General features: G+C 42.3%; 1 protein-coding gene across 4 annotated transcripts in view; it reads right to left on the bottom strand.

Moving 5' to 3' along the window:
* Positions 1-22,392, bottom strand: part of ASTN2 (astrotactin 2) — a 2,754,112-nt gene that overhangs the window by 772,196 nt on the left and 1,959,524 nt on the right. The gene's annotated exons all lie outside the window — the stretch shown is intronic.

Below are 22,392 nucleotides of genomic sequence, written 5' to 3'. Positions count from 1 at the left end.
GCCTCGACATCGCCTCCATTCGGGATCACGATTCTGACCGCTGCCTTATCGGGATCTCAGATCCTGGCGGAGGCGGCGGTCCATCCCCCGACAGACAATCTTTTGATTGGTAAAAGTAAGGTAGTTTAGTAACGCTTACTGTAGATTTGGAATTTTGGAATTTGTGTTGGCCAACTTTTGATTTGTATGGATTTGATATGCAAATTGCAATTTGTGTAGACAGGTAATGAGGAGATTTTTCTCCATTTGGTTTTGTTGAATGGTGCACGTACGAAAAGTACATTAAGCACCACTTTGATTATAATACTTGTATATTCTGCAGTATTTTTGGCATGCCTGTTTCAAAGCTCACATAGAATAATGTGTTGCTTTATTTGGAAGGTACCATAGTGTGATGTGAAATTAATTAGCCGGCTCTCCTAGAAGGAATACCTAAATAGGTTTAGGTATACAAACATATTTCTTCCTTGGTGATTCTGTATCCCCAGGGAATTAAAATATGGACATAATACATACAAGGATCCTTTGTTCTGTGCAATTTTATGAATGAAGATATGCAGAGCGATTTTTGGTGTTCTGCTAGCCAAAGCTAGTGAATTGAGTGTATTTTCGCTTCTTGGACACACATCAGTCTGTTGGGCTGTTGTTGCAGTCTTTTGGAACACAATTGAGAAGCGCTTCTTGTAAATATGACTTACAACTAGTATTTACAAATGGTTTGGTTTAAGTACAGTCTGTGGGCTGTCCTTTGTTTCTGTTCTGAGTATTGGTTTGTGAGTTAAATGTGTGTTTAAATGTCTATGTGGTTTTCCCATTAGTACAATTTCTGTAAGTGAATAGCAATGGCGCTATTCACGAAATAAATGGCTAAAGCGCGCCGTATTGTGTGTCCTGAGTGTTTGACCCCTTTCTGTTTATGTCTGAAATGAGCTCAATGTCTGTTCGTGGTTTTTCTTGATGTTTTCAGTCTATTAAGCAAAATGTCTAAATGCTTAAAAACTAAAATTAAAATTCACATTCACTAGGAATAAAAAAGCCCGCAAAAACGGAATTGGGTGTTTTGCAAAAAATAAATAAACTTACAGCATTTTCCTTAGATACATTGTATTAGATATTAACAGGCAAACACATCATCTGAATACATTGGATCTTGCTGTATTGCACACGCATTTTGAAACTTGAAATGTCTTAATTTTAGTTTTAAATAGACAGCCACCATGCTCATGTTACAAACATTGAGAGACAAGCTAAATAAACAGGAATATTTATTCAGCCAGGACTTTGCCCTCAGTTGCACGGGTGAAACTTTGCATTTCAGAATGTTGTTTTAAAAAGGCTCCAAAACTAAGGTTCATTATTTTGTATTATAGGAAGACATTTCAATTAAGGGTTTTCCTCTCTTTAAGTATTTCTCTAAGCATATTCTTGGTTCTATTGCTAAATAATAATTAACCTATGTAATGAAAAAACATTTTAAAAAAAAAGAAACAGTAACAGATGCTGAAACAAGATAAGGCATGTGCAAGGAAACTAAAAAGTTAACGATGTATTGAACATTGATTGGCAAGCTCAGATAAAGATCAATCAGGGAAATTGGCTTTGCGAGGTCAGTTTCAGGTGAAGAGGTCAGTTTTTTGCAGTTCATTTCAGAGTAAACCTGGTTAATGTGTACATGAACTGGGGGGGAGGGGGGGCAGGCCACCTTGTGCGCCGGGCTACCTTTGCAGGCCTACGTGGCACAGAGCAAAAAAAAAAGAAAATGAAGTCAGATTCGAGGAATTACAGAACCTTAATATGTGGAAGTATCAAAAATGATTGGGTTTATTAAAAATAATTATTAATTAAGCAAAATATTTATTAAAAATAAGTGCTACAAAATTCGTTTTTTACTATTCATGAAGCTTAATACTTATACTGTGACCTCCTAGCATTATAATTTAATTTAAGTTATGTTATACTGCATAATGAGGACATTAGCATATAGAATTTCACTTGGCGCAGGCGTGACAAACTCATTTTTCTCAGGATTTGCATGAGATATGTCTAATGTCCAATCTCTGCAATTTGTAAAGAACATTCTGAGGATGATTAATAAGTAATGCAATTGTAGGATCTTTATTTTTAAGTGCCCCAAATATTAAAGTCGAATTTGGGTAAAATTTGGGCATTTTTGCCATTTACAATAGCTTTAAAGTGCTTTAGGCTTCAGTAAATGCATACATTTAGGTATAATACAAATTTGCAGGTTGTTCCCATTTGGGTTTGCTTTTAAATGGCTCAGTGAGCCAATGTGCCTGGTGCAGAGGTTTGAGTTTAATATCAGGGTGGAAGGTTTTAACTTTGGCTGGGCCTAACTGAGACCTTCATCCATTTAAGGTTGATGAAATGAGTATCATTGCAAACAAGCATTTTTTCTAAAAACTGGTATGTGTGTTATTATGTTCTGCGAATTATTCACAGTAACTGTTTTAATAATCTAAGTATAGAAATAAATAGTAGCCCCTAACAGGAGTAATATATATATCATGTGTTTTTAAATAGGGTTGGTTATTGCAGGTTAGAAAGAGTGGGGAAGGTTTTTTGTCTTTTTCAGCCTTCGAGTGAGGAAGAGGGAGAGGGCTGAGGAGCCCGCAAGGCAGGTTTTGACCTTAAGGTCAGTGAGGTTGGAGTTAGGAGTAAGTGTAAACAGATGGAGAAATCATTGCTTGGAAAAGCAGGGCCTCAAAGGGTGTTGGCGCACGGGACACGCAGAGTGTCTGTGAAAGAGTTTTTGGAAAGTCAAAATTAAGGTGGTTTAGCATGTTTTCAAAAGATGGTTGGTTACAGTTGATATTTTGTGTGTTATGTGCAGTGTCAGCAGTATGTTGAAAAAGATGTGTTTTTTTATTATGACTTCTTTTGAAAAGAAATGTTTGTGCGTTTTACATATTTTTGCATTTTATCCTTTTATGAATTGTTCCTGCTGGTCCTGTGTGTCAGAAGCGACAGAGTAAGTTGTGTTTGACAGCCAAATCTCCACTAACTGGTGATCTGCTGTCAAAAGGAGGGTGAGGATTTTAAGCCTGACAAATTAAGCAGGCCTGAATATTGGGTTTTGGGCTGCAGGTTCACAGTGCATAAAGTGCATACAATGGTGTTGTGTGTCACCGCTTATTTACATATGCTATTGTACTTTGTCTATGCTTTTTGAGCTCGATATACAGCGCGTATATCTGTTGGCTTGGCATGTGTGTGTTTTTTTATTTTATGCATGTTTTTGTTTTATGTTGCTGCTTTAGATACTATTACAAGTTCACCTGTGTTGTGAAGGGTTCTACATGACGATGTATATCGCTGCACAACAGTTGGGTGAATTTGCGCTGATACTAAATTTCACAGAAATGATTTTTCATGCTGTGAACAAGACAGACAACACTTCATCAGTGTATGTCAAATTTGGCTATATAGTATTGAAGTAAAATAAAAGAGATATACAGGATCAAAGTGTGTCACCTGCAATTAGTCACGATACTGTCCTCTTCCCTTAAGGAACAGGCAGCCCTAGATTTATGTTTCCTTGATTGGACCTAAGGATGAATTTATAGATTTGTGGCTCTTGCTAAAGGTGACCTAAACTTTTCATTTTTTCCCTGAAAAAGGAACTGGAACATTAGCTGAGATTACCGTATATGGTGTAGCGGCCAGCGGTAGAGCTAACATTTGTGAACTATTTTGACTTTTTGTGCATCACCCATACTCTTGGTATTATGTCACAAACTTGACTATCACCCGAGTAATTTCTTGTTCTTCCTATAGATTTTTCTTTTGTCGCTTCTCCCCTGATTGATGTCGCATTGTGCCTAGTTATTGGGGATTTTAGCTGTGTCCTACTCACATTTCCTTTTTCCGTATTCTTTTCACCAGTCAGCTCATTTATTCCTTTTGTATGACCAGACTGGTTTTCAAGAATTTTCTTTAGGCCTACTTTGATGTTTTCCAGTCTGACCGTCAGGGTAGTGATAGACTGGTTAACTGACTCAATACTATAGTAAGATAAGTTTTCCACCTCAATAGGAGACACCTTACGTTTTTTTGAATATGACAAATGCAATGCCTATTCTAATTTGGTTTTAGTTCCTTTTTTCTGCTGCTTTAATTTTTGGTGGATCAGATATGTTCTAAATGATGGTAATACCAGGACTCTCTAGTTCTTGTTTTTTGTTTCCACATTTTGATCATTAGCTTTTGTATTGCATAGTCCACCTGATGCACAATTATTAAAGGGAGGTATCTACATGTCCCTGATAATATGTATTATGCGATTTCTCTTTTGAGGTGTTGTAGATAAGGAATTAGGGAACACCTATATGTAATCATTGAGAGAAAAAAATGTGTTTACCCCATTAAACGATGCCACTATGTGTGAGGACATCCATTCAGATAGAATTCCCATGTAGCTATCTACCCTTAGATGATAGAGGATATGCTCTCACATGGAAACCAATTGAAGAGGCTAGAGGCACTGTTTTGCCTACTGCCTTTGTCTTTGAACTGCCTTTGAGAATGACAGTGTATTCTAGACCAGAAATGTCCCATGACGTATGGCCACTCCTTTAAAGATTGCAGGCCACCTGCTTGCAGTCCCCTTGTTATACAATGAACTGTTTTTGTACTTAATTGAAGGAAACTAACAACTGTGTCACATTTCCTACGTCACTAGGTTCTGCAGGATTAAGTCATAATAACCTGCGGAACTCACCCACAATCCCATCAGTGACAGCTATAGATGAAAAGTCCCAGCACCCAGAAAAGTAGCAAGACTGGACAGCGATCACCAGCGTGCCATCAGTGGTATCTCCAAAGTATTGTGCTTGCTTCATCAGAAGGCGTTGAACATCAGAAAAGAAGGAGGAGCTGGTTTTGCCACAGAACCAGTTTCAGTGCAAAAGAGCGAAAGAATTTAAGCTTGAGTTTTCCACCTGTCATGTGCTGGTAACCTCTGACAGTGTGCAGTCCCTTGAGCCCCTTGGCCTGAGTTTTGGCCACACCCCCCCTTTTCTTTGCACCAACGGAAAGGCAGTGCACCGGAAGATCCAAGATTGGAAAAAGGCACTACATTATGTTGCCCATGAAAGAGCAGCCTGAGCATCCTCTGACACTGAATAATGAGTGTTGGAGCCTGAGAATGTAGACCCGGGTCTGCATGAGATGATCTGTGCCCATGACTAACGAAGAGCACAATATCTGTAGTGCCTGCAGCACAGGAAATATTGGTGCACTGCATTGAGACATTGAGACTTTTAAGTGAGCTGTGAGTGTTTGCCAGGAGGGCACTCCAACGGATACTGAGAAACACCATTTTCATGAAAGGCCTGAATGAAGAGGCCCATGCAGAAGAAAACAACAGAAGCAGATTTGATGGACAATAGAAGCCTGCCAGAGAGGCTTCAACGGACTCTGGGTATTTCCCGTGCGATTGCATAGAATGGGTGTTTGGAGACTGATTCTTATTGTTTTACCGGCATTGTCAATAGTCGCTGAAATAACTAGGAGCCCTGAAAATGTTTGCAAAATAATTTTAGGATTTGCTTTTGCCTAGGGTTGTGAAAAAAAATAATAAACCTGTTTGTAATAGTGGTCATTACTTTCTTCTGCTATCTAAATGTTAAATGCTTTGTTCTCTTTGTATTCCTGCTGATAGCTTACATATTCTTGTTTTTATAAAATGAGTAGAATGCTCACCTAGAAATGAATTAGGATTTGCCTGTTTAATGGCAAAAGGAGGGTCTGAGGTTCTTTAATTTTGACTCCATCTTACATTTGTCATCAATTTGTGTTGCCTTTACACAGGCTGCTCTATTCATGAAGTGTCTCTGCCCTTTGGACTGCAACGTGTTGAAAACCCCCTCTGTCCTTGTTTTGAAAACCAATCTCAGACACCAGCTGGCCTAACTGCACACAGACATGTTCTGCCATTACTGATTGACCTATAGGTGCTGTAGTTTATTGACTTATGGGTTGGGCAGAAACACACTTAAGGGGGACGTTCTGGTTACATGATGCCTTGTTCTGAATGTTTTCCTATTGGCTAATATTTTGCAGATCTTGTATGTCCATATTAGGTATTTTGCATGCTTGCAAAAGCTACGACTGCCCCTTACTTTTGTGCTGAGTATGTAACCCTAAGCATATAAAAGGCCTCTCTGTTCTGTACTCTTTAGACTGCCTCATTCAGTTGCAAAGGCTCCTGTGTGACGTAGTCTCACTTAATTAAGTTTAATAAAGATGTCTTTTCATATTTCAGCTTCTGCGCCAAGTTCTTTGTATTAGTGAGACCCCTGAGATTGAAGATTACAGTTCTTCAGTCCCATCACCAGCACTGTAATGCAGTTAGGAGATCGAAAGGGTGTCGATGGACATCCCCTGCTCTAACCCAGTACTATACATGGTAAAAAAAATGTCCTTGGCACATCACAGAAATGTTTTGAACAAGAGTGACATATATAGGTTGACACTGAAAGTAAGCACGGAACAGGGTCTTTACGTGAGACGACACTAACATACACTGAATGCTAGAACTGGCGCATTATCTCACGAGAGTAAAATGATGTTTTGATCTATAAATTCACTACACCCAGCAATTTCCTAACTACTGAAATATTCATAATGAGTAGAACCATTGTCCGATCATCCAGTTTCAGTTATATACTTTAAGAGCAAAACTTTAGTGCCATACTGTGTGGTCTCTCCCCCCTAACAAGCAGCACTACAGTTGTATCTATTGAGGGAACTGCCATGTACCTCATAGACAGGTGGTCAGTATGTCAAAAGGACCAGAAATACTCAAACATGATGTCCAGCAAAAAGGAGCACAGCTCTGGACCACAGCATCCTTCGAGTATCACAGCATGCATGCCAATATTACTTATCTGCATGTGCACACCTTTGCTCAGAGGTGGGCAAACCACTGCAAGCTCGAGCCAGGCTCGAGCCAAGCGCCTTGCTCTGCCTCAGCTTGAGGTCCTCTTTTATCTTGTAGCCCACAACAAGCCGAGCTTTTAGGTGGTTTCTGCCTCCCACCAAGGATCATACCTCATGTGCAAATAATCAAAGACATAGCTTTGACCTTTAATGTAAAAAAAAGAGAGAAAAGGAGCTACCCATCTAGTGGCTGAGCTGAACAATAGCAAACCAGAAAACTTGGGATCAATCCTTGTTTTCTCCTGGACTAAAAATTTTGATCCTAGGCAAATGTTTTATTTCACTGATCCTATTTATTCATTATTATCACAAATGAGACCACCTTTGAATACGCGTTTGTAGCCTATAATGTTGCTCCTTGTTTAACAAGAATCTACGCCACATACAAGGTAAACGTGACAACTAACTCGCCTCTTAATTCACTGGTGGCATTCCCCTCATGTGGTGGGCCCTGAATGTTTATAAGTTTACGTTAAAAAACTATAATTTTTAATAAATGCATCTCAGTGCAGTCATATAAGGTAATATAATAAGGCGAAGCACTTCAGTATGCTAAGGAAATATACTTTTTTGACATTTTAAAGCCACTTTATCAGATTTCTATGTGATATTTGTTGTATGTGGCTAATGATTTCTTGGCTTGGGTCTGGCACGTGTTTCAGAGTCAAGCCAGACCTTCTGCCCTACTCTGGCTCAACTCTCCCTGTTCATTTGTCTGCCACCCTTGAGCAGCATCATAGCCAACTATACACACAACAGAGAGACACTCTTAGACACACTATGCCTCCACTGAGCAGCACCATAACCAGCTGTACACACGGCACAGCAGTGACACACTCTGCCACCCCTGAGCAGCACCGCAGCCAGCTGCACACAGCACAACAGTGATACACTCTGCCACACTGGAGTAGAACCCCAACCAGCTGTACACACAGCATAGCAGAGACACACTCTGCCCCCCCTGAGCAGGACTATAGCCAGCAGTACACATGGCACAGAAGTGACACACTTTGCCACCCCTGAGCAGGACCATAGCCAGCAGTTCACACAGCATAGCAGAGATACACTCTGCCACCCCTGAGCAGAACCATAACCAGCTGTACGCACCACATAGCAGAGACACAGTCTGCCACTCTTGTGCAGCACCACAGCCAGCTGTATACACAGCACAACAGTGATACACTCTGACACACTGGAGTAGCACACAAACAGCTGTACACACAGAATAGCAACACAGAATAGCAGAGACACACTCTGCCACCCCTAAGCAGGATCATTGCCAGCAGTTCACACAGCATAGCGGAGACACACTCTGCCACCCCTGAGTAGGACCATAGCCAGCTGTTCACACAGCATAGCAGAGACACACTCTGCCACCCCTGAGTAGGATCATAGCCAGCTGTTCACACAGCATTGCAATGACACACTCTGCCACCACTGAGTAGGACCATAGCCAGCTGTTCACACAGCATTGCAGTGACACACTCTGCCACTCCTGAGCAGGACCATAGCCAGCAGTTCACACAGCATAGCAGATACATACTCTGCCACCCCACGACAGCACTAAATACATCTTTGCACATGGCACTTTATTACCCGTAGGTAGTACCATTGGCAGACGTCGCACTGGACTGACATCCATTGCCACTCCTTGGCAGCAACATGGACAGCTCTACATATAACACAAACACACTCTGGTAACCACTGGCAGCACCATAAGCGGTTGTACACATGCCACTGACACCTCTGTCGTCCATTGCAGCTGCACATAAAGCTCTATACGTAACCCGTCTACAGTGTCATCCACCAGCATCACCACACTTTACATAGGATTGACATATCAGCCATGCCTCAGCAGCTGCTTACACTGCTCTTTGTGCAGCACAAACACAATATACTCCCCTTTGTGGAACCTTAGACTGCCTAAGTATAACAACAGCAAACTCTGCCACCCCCTGGCAACACAAGAAATATTTCTACGAGTAGCATGGATGCACTATGCTACCCCACAGTGAGAACAAGAGACAGCTCTACTACTAGCACGCATACAATCTGCCATCCCCAGATTGCATCACAGATACATCTGCACGGGTACCATGGATGCACTCTGCCACACCTATGTAGCATCATACATACAACTCTACGAGTAGGACGGATGCACTCTGCTACCCCAGATAGCACGAGATACAGCTCTACGAGTAGCACGGATACACACCGCTATCCCCAGATAGCATCACAGGTACAGCTTTACGAGTAGCACTGATTCACTCTGCCACCTCCAGAGAGCATCATAGATATAGCTCTACGAGTAGAATGGATGCACTGTGCCACCTCCAAACATCCTAATAGATACAGCTCTATGCATAGCATGGATGCACTCTGCCACTCCCAGGAAGCATCATAGATACAACTCTGCGAGTAGCACGGATGCACTCAGCTACCGACAGGAAGCACAAGATACAGCTCTATGAGTAGCATGATACACACTGCCACCCTGATAGCATCATAGATACAGCTGCACGAGTAGCACGGATGCACTCTGCCACCCCGAGACAGCATCATAGATACAGCTCTATGCATAGGATGAAAGCACTCTGCCACCCCCAGTCAGCATCATAAGTACAACTCGCCTCAGCACAGGCCCCATAGACATGTCTGCATGAAGACTGACCTAGTCTGTCGGTTTTTGTCTGTCTCTGGTTGAGTCATTTATAATCAAAAAACTTTTTTATTTGACCTTACGTACTTAACTCTAATTGGAAGGAAACTATCAGGTCTTGCTATGAGTAACGGGTTGTAGCTTGACTCAGTGATAGTTAGTACTAAAAAAATCCGAGTATTTTCCCTTTTTCTTCGATGAAATTTTAATCTCTTAACATAATTTTATTCACGCCTTTGGCAACAAAAAATAGGCAATTGATTTACCTCAGGTCCCAAGATCTTGAATTTGGCCCTCTCTCTCCTTTTGGTGCTTTTTTATCAACTTAGGGTTCTGTTGTGGCAGTCCTGAAGAAGGCCTCTCAAAGCAGAAACGGGCGTAGACAGTTTGAGAACTTGTCCAACATTTAGCCACTGTATTTTATCTAGAACAATTGATTATATGTTGATTATGTGCTTTATGTTTTATGTTTGAATTGTAACACATTGTATTAAGTCATATTTGTTTGTATTCTTTTTGTCCTAATATTATGTATGTCCAACCAACTCTTGTCCTACAAAGTTTTTTTAAATGAATTTATATCAATAAAAATGGGAATATTTTAAATATATGTCTAGTGAACTGCAGTCTATTAATATATCAATGATCCTGTTGTAGGTTGTCTCATGACCAGTTAAATGCCTAGGTTTTGTGTCAAAGCTAGTCTGTCGGTAGCACCACACACTGCTCGGAGGTGTAGCCAGAAAATTAAAATAACCCCTACTTTGAGCCACACTTCCAGTCACACTGAGCCTGCAAAGCCAGTGAAGAGTTTTATTCACATTTTCTCCCTCCTTTCGACCATCTTATCTATCCATCCTCTCACCTTTCCATCTATTCATTCATCAACCTGCTCTTTCTTTCATCTTTCCATCCACTCATACATCCAACTAAACTTTCTTCAATCCACCTATCCTTTCACTATTTCATATATACAATTATTCTTGCACCTATCCCTATCTCTCAGTATCTATCCATATTTCTACCTTTCAATCCTTTATCTCTTCCTTTCTCATCATTTCACATACCTGTTCATTGTTCCATTCACTCAGACTGCCACTTATCCATCCTTTCACGCTTCAGTCCATGCTTTCACCTTTCCTATATTAGCTTTTAGCCCCATTCATCATTTTACCTTTGCATTTTGTACATCTTTTCACCCTGCCATCAATTCATTCACCCTGCCTATATTTCACCAATTCATCCTACCTTTCACATTTCCTTCGTTCTTACCTTTCATGTTTTCTTTCTTTTAGTCACCCTTCCCTTTCTTAATTTCCCATTTGCATCTCCTCATCTTTCATCTCTCCTTCTTTACTTTTACATTTTGTTTTTATCTCTATCACTTAGCCCTTCCATTTTCTTCTATCTGTGGTTCCTAATTTTCCTAATTTCTTTTTTTTGCTTTCTTCACTGTGTCTGTCACCCGAATTATACAGCCCTCTGACATAACATTTAATAAGGGTGCTATTTATGACAGTTTTCTTGCAAAAATGCAGACACATGAGGCCCATAAATAATGAATATTTTACAGTGAGTGAGTTCACCATCCCATGGGGCCCAGTGACACTTCGCTTAAGCTGCTAAAGCGGGTGGTATGGGGTATTCTCTACGCCACTGCACCACTCTACTTTTGGCAGTGGCACACTCTGCCAGCCCTTTCAGCACCATGGAGAGCTATCATCGCTTATCTATACACTTTCACTTAGCCCTAGTGCAACCCTGTGCAGCTCTACAGCTTGCACTGTAAAGACTCCCCACAGCTGGCAGACTCATATGCACCTCTCTCTGCTTACATGTCACAAGCAAACAACCTGTCACACTTTAGAATGTGACCAGTTCAATTAATCGGGGAAAGATCCCACTGGAGGAAATGCAAAAAATAGGAATTCAAGCTTCCTGTATTTTTTACGCTGTGCTGGATTTCGGTTTTGCTGGTTTAGATGCTTTGGGCACTTTGCCACTGCTGATCAGTGTGAAAATGCAAGTGCTCCCTGAGTAAATTTCTATTATGATTGGTTATCCATGATTGGCAGATTTGTTTCATCAGTAGGTTCCTAGTAAAGTGCACTGTGTGTGCCAGGGCTGGTGATTCAAATGCTACTAGTGGGCCTGCAGCACCACTGATTGTGCCACCCACATGAGTAGCCCTAAAATGGTGTCTCAGGCCTGCCACCGCAGTGCCTGTGTGCAGTTGTTAACTGCCATACTGACCTGGCCAGTGTTCCCTCTGGCCAGGCCTAACCCTTTCCTTTCTGTGAACATTGGACACACCTCTGGAAGGCCCAAGGTACCCCCCTGGGCTAGGTACAGTGTATGTGAAAGGTAGAGCATGTACTCGTGTGGGTGACATGCTCTGATAGTGAAATACTGCCAATTTCGTTTTTCACTATTGAAAGGCTACCTTGCCCAATGGCTAGAATGAGAATGCTGTGTATAATGTTTACGTGCATATCTTCCCAAAGGAGCAAGATAGAAATTTGAAGTCTGGTATCCCTGAACTCAGAATGTAATAACCCATCTTTTAGGAACGATGGTTTTTAAATCCTGTGTTTGGAAACAGCACTTTTAGAAAGTGGCTGTTTTCTTGTCTGACCTTTCTGTGTGCCTCTGCCTGTTTGTGAATTGACTGTCTGGTTTGTGAGTGACAGGGGCTTGGGTGGCTCCAGGAGGCTGGGTGAGTCAGCACTAGGCTGAAAAGCTCCATCTGCATCTTGAGTGGTGGGAGGGGATAGCACCTCCTGCTGGGCGACTGACGACCCTGCCCCTCTCTCTCAAAGGAAGAAGGTGTCCACTGGCAGGAAGCACCCAAAACTGGTTTGGACCGGGCTCCGAGCCCTCCTGCACAATGGGATCAAAGACTTTTTGGGGTATAACTACAGGACCCCAAACCCCTGAACCTTAGATCATCCTGGAATCAAGAAGGAACATCTGCCAAGGAGAAAAGCTGGAAGACTGAAGAGAAAGGACTGGCCTGCTGTGTGTTTGTGGGCTGACCTGCAGTTGCTATTCTGCCAAGGAGAGGGGAAGGACGTTGTTGTTTTTGCGTCTCCTGCTTGAAGAGATCTCCAAGGGTTTGAGGAGAGCTAGCCTCCTGTTGAGAAGTCCCAGGAACAAAAGGACTTCACCCCCAGCTTCCCCCTGAACTCTGCTGTGTGGGTTCTGACCTGCCTAGAGTGCTTGAGCCAGTTGTGGGGCATCTGGAGGTTGTTTTCTGCTGTTTGGGGAGCTGGAAAAGAAGAAGAGAAGATGATCTACCATTTTACACGCATCGTTCGCTTGGGGATAGCCTTGTCAACACTGCGAGAAAATCCCTGTCGCTGCGAAGATCGTCGCAGCACCTGTTGCTGCTGCAAGACCCGACGCGACACTTGCTTGCGGAGCACATCGCCCTGGTGTGGAAAGATTCCTGTCGATGCAAACATCATCGCAGAGCCTGTCGTCACTGCGAGACCCGGCGCAACGCTTGCCTGCGGAACGCATCCCGTCGCTGCGAACATCGTCGCAGAGTGCAGCACCAAGGCATCGAGGGAACGCGATAGAAGAGGATCAACGCTGCGCTGCACATCGCCGCTGCACCGAAGATCATCGCCGCCCCGGAGATTGTCGCATCGTACCTGTGCGAGACGCTTCCTATCAGAGAACCTACAAACCGGAATCCATACAAGGTATTGCATCGCCCCCATACAGACTGGATTTGACGCAACCCGCCCGCTGCCTGCAGCGGGGTTGTCGCATCGCCTCCCCAGGGTCTCAGGAGTGACTCATCGCTTGTTTTCTGATGCTGCAGCTGCCGCTTGGAACTTTTGTCACATCTACAGGTACTTTGGGCTAAAAGTGACGCTCCTGTGGATTATTTTGGTGCAAATCCTCGAACTCTTCGTAAAATGTTATTTTGGAGTAGTGTATGTTGTATTTTTGTCATTTTGGTCTTGTGTAGTCTAGATAAAAAATACTTTATTTTTATAAACTGGTGTGGAGTCCATTTGTGGTGTTTTCACTGTGTTGCTGTGAGTGTTGGTACAAATACTTTACACATTGCCTTTGATAAGCCTGTCTGCTCATGCCAAGCTACCATGGGGTCGAGCAGTGGTTATCCAAAGAGTATATCCCCCTTACCCTGACTAGAAGCAAGGGTCCCTATTTGGACATTGGTATCTACCTCTGCCAACTAGAGACCCCCAGATCTAACACCATGCAACCCCTAACTGACAATATCGAGCTCTGACATGGATGTAAAAAGAACACATCATACAGCCAGTGACTGATGACGATGGGGCCTAAACATACAGCCTGGATGTAAAGCAAGCAATCTGTAAATCCCTGTCAATGATGATCTAGACCTATAGCCTCTATATAATGAATAGACTCTGCAGGCCAATGAGTCCTGACCCACAACTAGAACCTAGACATTATACATCCGCTATACAAGCTCCCTAAAAGTTTCTAAGTCCGAACGTAGGAAAAGTGACTGGGACCAACCGCAAGAGCCAAGCCGCCCACCTTCAATCACAAGCTGGCCTGGATCACTCGTTCGTCCTGCTGGAAAGCTCCGGAGGTCGGACTTCCACAAGTTGACCAGGAGCCCGTCACAAGGCAAACCGGCGAGCCCTCACTGAATCTGGACTGGCTGAAAGCTTCGAGGGACCCCGGGAAGTAAAGCTCCAGAAAAGTTTCTAAGTCAGAAGTTAAAAACTTTGACCGAGACTTACCGCAAGGTGTAGCTGCGCAGGGCTCCATTGTGGTCGGCCTGAAACTTTGACTTTGATTGACTTTGGTCTAGCGCAACCAGATGTCCCAATAGGCGCTATAGGATTCTATGTGCTATTTGGAGCTAAATCTTTAAAAATTCTCATCTCCGGTTTGCTACATTGGATTCTTTTCATTTTGGTGTCATTTTAAAGATAACAATATTTACTTTTTTTATGATTGGTGTTGGATTTCTATTGCGAGTTGTGCATTAATTATTTACTGAATTTGCGTTTTTAAATACTTTACATACCTGTCTTTGAAGTTAAGCCTGCCTGCTTGCAACCAAGCTACCAAGGGTTGAGCATGGGAATAATTTCTTAAGACCTGTACTGAGTGCTATATTGTGTTAGTGGCCTTATTGCCTGTGGCAGATACACATTTGCCACTACTAATAACCCACTTTTTAACAGTCCCCAATCAGAATATCGCCAAAACACTCACCAGGGAAAATGCACTGGTACGTCTCTGTGTCATGTACTCTAAAAGATAAACAGTTGTACATGATTTCATAGATAAACAATTTAATGGAATACCATTACTGATAAATCGTTTCACCTAAACTGTTTAATAGAAACTTGCTGGATGAATGCATTTACCATTTTCATACAAAACAACTCATAGAATATTTTTTATTTCAAATCTGGCCTTTGCATGCTTCATTTATAAGGTGTAAATATTGTAGGTATTACTTTCAGAAACATTTTTGTATGAGGTATTTCAGTGATTTACCTCAGAGAACATTACTTGGTTTGATATCTTTAAGTTGTCAATTACTTTGAGCACCTTTAATTCACTGATCTCTCACCTCTAAGTAAACACCAAAAACCCCAGAACCCCAAACAACTCCTCAACATAATCGATTTTTTGCCCCCTAAACGTCCCTCAGCATGCTTATATTATACCCATCTCTGAACCCTTAAAGCCCATGACCACCCTAAATTCCACCCATTCCGAACACTAAAGCTCTTTTTGTCCTCAAACTCCGCCCCTCTCCAACCCCTAAAACTCTGTACATAACTAAACCCTAAAAAAAAAGCCACTCCTGAACTCTATCCATCACGCGAAGCCTTCACAATTCCCTCACCAGGCCTAAACTCTGCCCATCCGAGAACCTTAAAATCCTCTCAACATCCCTACATTCCACCTTTCTCTGAACACTAAAGACCCCTCACCACTCCTAATATCAACTCATCTATGATCCCTAAAAAACATTCACCAACCCTAAACTCCACCCATCCCTGAATCCTAAAAGCTCCTCTCTACACATAAACTTCACCCATTTCTCAGCCCCAACACCCCTCCTTACCCTTCCCAAAAATACTTCACTACCCCTAAATTAAATTTTAATGACATTTTGGATTTTGCATTAAAACGACCTTTCTTTTAAAAAGGTTCCTTTCATTTTTTATTTTTTTGTATTTCTTTAAAATGACCTTTCCTTACATTGTTTTTTCCACGACTTGGTTTCATCCAATGTGACCTCTCAGTTTTCGATAAAAGAAAACAATGTTCCAGATAGGATCCAGGAGCAAATGTTACCCTGGCAGGTCACAGGCAATGTGTGTGAATTATGTGAGAGGCCCTGGATAGGGGCAGCGGGGGAGCAGACAAGTTGTAAGGTGTAATGTGCACTTTTTTCCAAACAGGAATATGCATGTCATTTAAATGCAACGCAGCCGAATATTGGCGTACTATTTCTCGTACATTAAAACTGTAAAAGGATTCAGGCTAATTGGAGTCCAAATGCATCACATATCTTGTAAGTCTACCTTAATCTTACCCAGAAAATTAGATTTGGATCACGATTTCCCAAACAAAAACTACAAAATAAATGTTACAATACATTTTACATAGCAGGGCATATGTGCCTGTAGTATAGGCTGCCAGGGGAAAATGCAGCCTAAACCCACGCATTATGGTTAAATAGCAGTTGGAACACATCCATCCTTCCAGACCGCTTCTCGTACCTGTGGACTTGGCAGCCGCACAGGGCGCTGCACGCAAACAGCTGGCGTGCAAGAGAGACACATATGGCAAATCAGAGAATAGAAATAGAAAACTCGTGCCTGGGCCTATTCAGTGGTCTACAGCCGCAGCGGAGGTCAAAAATAGATGATGGAACGAGGAACAATAAGGGGGGCACACTCCAGAAAACACTTTAAGAGGCTGGGTGGTGCGCACATCTGGGACATTGCTAAAGTTCAAAGGACAGTGATTGATAGAGGAATCTCACCTCTATGAGAATACTATCCTACTCTTTGCTTCACTCTTTCAAAGGGAGTCATTCAAATATGTCCAGCTCTGGCAGACAGACTGAAGCAGGCCTGGGTTATGAAACATAAATTGTTCAGGATCACACAAGTTAGAAAAGTGGAGAAGCTGGGATTGGAACTCAGATGGATTGCATCCATAATTACAAAACTGCAGGTGTCAAAAAGCAGTTCCTGGGAAATTGAGGGATAATGTATTTGCCGTAGTTTGGAAGAACATGTTATCTCACAACAAGGACAGTCTGTTGAGTGAGGAGAAGTGGATTGTAGATGATGTAGAGAAGACGCATGAAACAGAAGGCACGTGTTATGTTTGAATTGACTTGTAGTTCACATGAAAGATCCTCGTCATAGGTGACTCTGAGGCTGTGGACCTGGTCTTTGGTGGAGGGTACGGTTCCTGTGACTGACAGCTACTTTATGGTCTGGGTGTACCTCACAGGACTGTCGTCAGGGTGTGGAAGCACACTGCACCGAGGTGTTTGTGTGTGTGTGTGTGTGTGTGAGAGAGAGAGAGAGAGACCTGAGATATAGGTGTTCATTTTATTCAATTCCTTCCTATTGAACATGATGACATAGGACACTTAGACTTGTAATGAAAGTTCAGAGATGGTCTATCAGTGAGCTGGGCACAACTAATTTGTATTCTGTAGGTGTGAGAATGAGTAGAGATATTTCCATTTTAATGGACCTATTTTTATATACTGGTTTATGGATACATTCCAGTAAAACTGCAATAAAAATGTACACTTAAAATAAATAATATAGTCAGCACCTCCCACGGGCGGGCAGTGTGACCGAGCGCTCAGACCTCTTAAAGTTTGCAGACGAGATGCTAAGGGGGTGTTGGAGGACCCTTGTAAAAACCTAAATGCCCACCCTCACGTCATTGTGTGTGCTAAGCCGGCTGTGACTCAGCACTGGCGCGCGGTTCCTCCAGGATTGTCCTCAATTCGCCACAGCGGAAAGGCAGAGTCTGTGGGCGGCCATTTTCATCAGCATGCAGAAGTCTGCCGGCAAATATACGGATCACTTAAAGCAAATGCACGCAGAGCACACCCACGACCAATTGAGTCAAGAATTCAAGGAAAGGTCAATATTTGCTTTTGGAAAGGAGAGCCCTGTTTAGCCTAACTGAATGGCAGAGAAGCCATTATCGGGGGATAATTGACTGGCCCTGGAGTTACACTTCCAAACAAGAGGGCTAAAAACTATAACACTCTCGGTCTCTGTTGATAATGAGCACAGTAAAAGTTAATGAAGCCATTGGAATAGGTCATTACTAAAACAATATTTATGCTTCATTGCAGTAGAAGGCATCAGCGCGGAAAGTGGTGCATTCAGTGGTAAGGATCCGGGCATGTTAGCGGGCTCCTGTGCTCTGAGGAGCCGGCAAAACTACTGTTACAGTGAAATGCCAATCAAGGGCCAAGGAGAAGACTTACTGGAACATATGGCTCTGGCCAACGAAGGGAATGAGGACGATGGAAGGTTGCCACTATGGGATGAGGTAAAGAGAACAGAGAAGCCCTAAAAAATGGGATTGTGCTGATGGGTCAGACTGCCCCAAAGATGGCGAATTGTATCAGTGTACGGGTTGTGATTTTCTAATCTGTGCCCTGTCTCAGTGAAATTATTGAAGAAAGGAAAGACTCAGAGATAAGAGCCATATAGTACAAACTTAAGACAGGTTTTTGTGTGGCTTGGAAAGACCATCGAAGAAGTTACTTCCAAATATAAATCAAATGCTGAAGTAAAGAATCCATGGATACAAGAATAAGTTATTAGAGACTTTATGTGAGTCTTGATGTGGTGATTCAATCTACATTTGCTCTAAACGTCATGACGTTCATACTATGTATGCCTCCTGAGCACTATGAAACTGATTATTCAGTCACAATAGAAGGAACATTACAAATATAATACATTGTGTAAAAACAAGTAAGAGTGAGAAATAGGTCCCCGTGCAATGTTACATTAAGATGATACACGGGGCTTTAAGTGGGATAAAAAAACTGGGGGGGTATCTCAAATTGGTGTGGTCAGTGCAATTAAGGGCGTGACTTAAAAACACATAAGCTAAAAATCTGTGCTTAGCATAGTGTGCCGCCCGACTTGTATTTTCCTGTTTCTGTCATTGCATTCAGATATATGATACAACAAGTAACATCATACCTACAACAAGTCAATACTTTTGGCTATGTCAATGGTTGTTAGCTGCATAAAATAAATAAGCAGCAACTATGGCTTGTGTATATTATTGAAAAAGCTTCCACTTAAAGCCCTGGTGACACCACGCCAATGTTGCTTCTCCTGAGTTTCAAAAAGAGATGGGAAATCCAGAGAGAAAATGACTCTCTTTAAAGGATTTCCCTTCACCTACAATGCTCACCTGGAATGACATCATGACGTCACTTCTCCAACAGTGAGAAGTGAGCAGTGTGAGCACGCGCACATCGATGTGCCTGCTGTCACTGCAGTCCGGAAAAAACGGACCGCCTGTGCCAGGGCACAAAACAGAGCTCGATAGAGACCCGTTTCGAGGCTCCCTTTAACAAACGGCCAGTGAGACCCGGCCCACTTAAAGCCCTGATGATACATAATGCTTCTTTCCGAAGGATGAGGTGAATAAACAGCTGGAGTGGTTTATTTAATGATTTATAGTTATTTTGTATCACACATAGTGGCAGGGCTTGGGGCTAGTACACTACGTATATCATAAGGCAGACAGGCTGGCACGCACATACACAAACACACACACACACACCACTCCTCCACCCCCCAACAAGGCCACAACTATGATTTTTATACACAGTTGGAGACTGGGATATCTGTTTGCCTTGGAAGAGTCTGATCAGTCACCAGACAGTGTGGATCAAGAGACAGGGACTTGGGAAGCAAGTCCTGATATCAGAACAGTGATAGAAATGAGCTATATTGGTGCAATCCTTTTGTGAAAATATACACTTCCTCATGTGACCTTATCGACCATATGACCTCCTGTCATTTGTAAAAAAATTAAACTATGCTATAGTTTGTTGGTGATGCTCTTTCGATATAGCGGAGACAGAGTGAGGAGCCCTTTCGAAGATCCACTATTAAATTGGGAGCCACTGGTGAACATGGGAGGTATAAGGGGAGTTAGTGAGGAAGTGGGATTCTTGCCCTGCATTGTCATTTTGCATAACTTGCACAGGATCGACTAGACCCTGCTTAGAACCCGGGTGTACTCTAAAGACAGGATTCACAAGTGTACTCGTCGGCATCTACTGCAGTCTTTTGAAGTAGGAAGAGTACAGTAAGGGGTTGTGATGGCCTTAGCCATTTCAGCTGGACTCTATAGATGCTAAGTGACCTGTTTAGTTTGGCTAAGCATAGGGTTCAGTTGATATAAGCACTGAGGCTTGGTGGTTTGAAAACCCTGTTCAAGGCCCGCTAGTTCGTGCAGTGTTATACCACTTCCTTTCTCGAAGACTCACATGGATAAGTAAAGGTAAATCAGCAGGCATACTGTCTGATATGAAACGCCAGTAGAATGGCCCACTCTATGTGCGGACCCTGATGTTCCCTTTACCCCAACCCACGACCTCGACCGGGACACTCTGATGGGTACCATGAGACTGTGTCCTCTGCTGTGTTATGGGCTCCACATGACAATGAATTTTCTTTAAGTGAAGGCATGATGATGATGATATTGAATTGTACACACGTAGAGGGATGGAGAGACTCACAATAAAACCCAAAGCAACCCATACAACAAAACAAAAGTGATTGTTTTGAAAATACTGCCCTCACTCACACACCGAAGTGTGTGACATGCTTCATCATCGGGTCTGCTTACATTACGCTGTTTCTGATATCTATAACATGGGTTTACTTCATTCTATTTCATCTTATGACGAAGTTTACAACCTGACAGAGTCTGTTTGGGACGCTACCTGTTCTGCTTATTTCTTTCTTGTGCATACAGGTTGTGTTCTTGGGAGACCGACCTGCAGGACGCCATGTCGAGTTTACATTAGTAATAAACTCGGTGAGTTTTTGAAATGGGAGTGTTACTACACCACGGCCTTAGACCTTGAACGTGGGGCATATTTCTTGGTAGATATTATCAGCACCGGATATGTGGCCCTCATCTATGAAGAGGTGTATATATTTTTATTTGATCATAGCATTGCTCATATATTCAGTTCACTGATATTGATGGGTGATGAACATAACATGCCCGTAGCCCAGTTGAATGGACCAATATTTGGATTTTTCTTTAGAATCCAGGGGATGTTATAATGGTTTGTGTGCATCCCCACCTACAACATATTTATTTGGGATTATTATATTCCAGTTTATGTTTCCCGTGTTGTCGGGATCCCCGCCAAGCATGTCAATTCAATTGGAATCCAGGGTGATCAGTTAATTGGTACTTTGACCGAATTGCGGTTCGACCAATTACAGGACTGATAGCAACACCCGTCCTGAAGAAGACCGAGGTGACCCTCGTGGCACAGTAAGTCGGTCGAAACATGTTGACAACAGCGGTATAAGGAGGGTTCTTTTGAGAACTTTATTTTCTCTTGGAAACACTACCCATCCCTTCTTTTCTTTTAATCCTGGTTGCAGAACCTGTCGATAAATTTCTGTTTGGTATCCTCAAACCAGTTTTAACATTTCCTGATTAACTGCACGTGTTGCACTTTAGTTCCAGTCACAGGGTGACATTCACTGATCACTTTTTCGTTTATGTATACATGTTGTGTGGTGTTGTATTGTGTCCAGTGGTCTTTTATGTTCAAACCCCCTTCCCTATGCTCCGTCCAGAGTGTGGCTACACCTGGGCGTATTGTAAGCAGACCCGATGATGAAGCATGTCACACACTTCTGTGTGTGAGTGAGGGCAGTATTTTCAAAACAATCACTTTTGTTTTGTTGTACGGGTTGCTTTGGGTTTTATTTTGAGTCTCTCCATCCCTCTACGTGTGTACAATTGGATATCAGGGGGTTCGGGATGGCAGAGTTGTAGATGTGGTTGACCCTCTCCCCTCATTTTGTGTTCAATGATGATGATATTCCCAGCAGATTTACTGGGATCGAAACACCGTCAACTTTAAAAACTTGAATCCTTTATGATTGTTGAGAATTTGTTGTAAAGGGTTGGTTCTTGTGTTTGTTGATACACTTGTTGATCAATATTTATCACAAGTTTATAACCTTTAAAGTGAGCACTAATCTTGTTTATTTTGCACCAATATCCACTATGCTGCTTTGTGCCTTGAAATTGTTTTTCATAAATTCCTTTGAACTAATTTTATTCGCCATTTGGTTCTTTGCATGTAAAGTATTGTTACTGGGGACCAGTGTGTTTTTTGCTAAAGCAATGCACAAAGAGGTCATAGTGCCTTTATTACTACTTGATTGGTCCATAAAATCCACCTGGATCAGTGTCTACATGGGTCAATTATTCATGTGAATGTGTGATTATAATATTTATGTAAAACCATGATTTAAGATGCTGCAAACTTCAAGTTCAGGATGCTAGCCTTCGAAAAGCACCACCAAAGAATGTGTATGGATATCTATTTCACTGCTTCTGCCTTCATGATTAGCCATATCTCATACAAACAACTGCTGTGCACTACAGGATCCAAATCCATACCAACTGCCCCAGCCAGTAATGCACAACTTGATTGTAGGCATTCATTGGATTTAAAGGCCATT

This window comes from Lissotriton helveticus, chromosome 5_1 (assembly GCF_964261635.1).
Source record: "Lissotriton helveticus chromosome 5_1, aLisHel1.1, whole genome shotgun sequence".
Lineage (NCBI taxonomy): Eukaryota > Metazoa > Chordata > Amphibia > Caudata > Salamandridae > Lissotriton > Lissotriton helveticus.
Note: the sequence above shows the minus strand (reverse complement) of the source record. Positions and strands in the feature narration are given on the sequence as shown.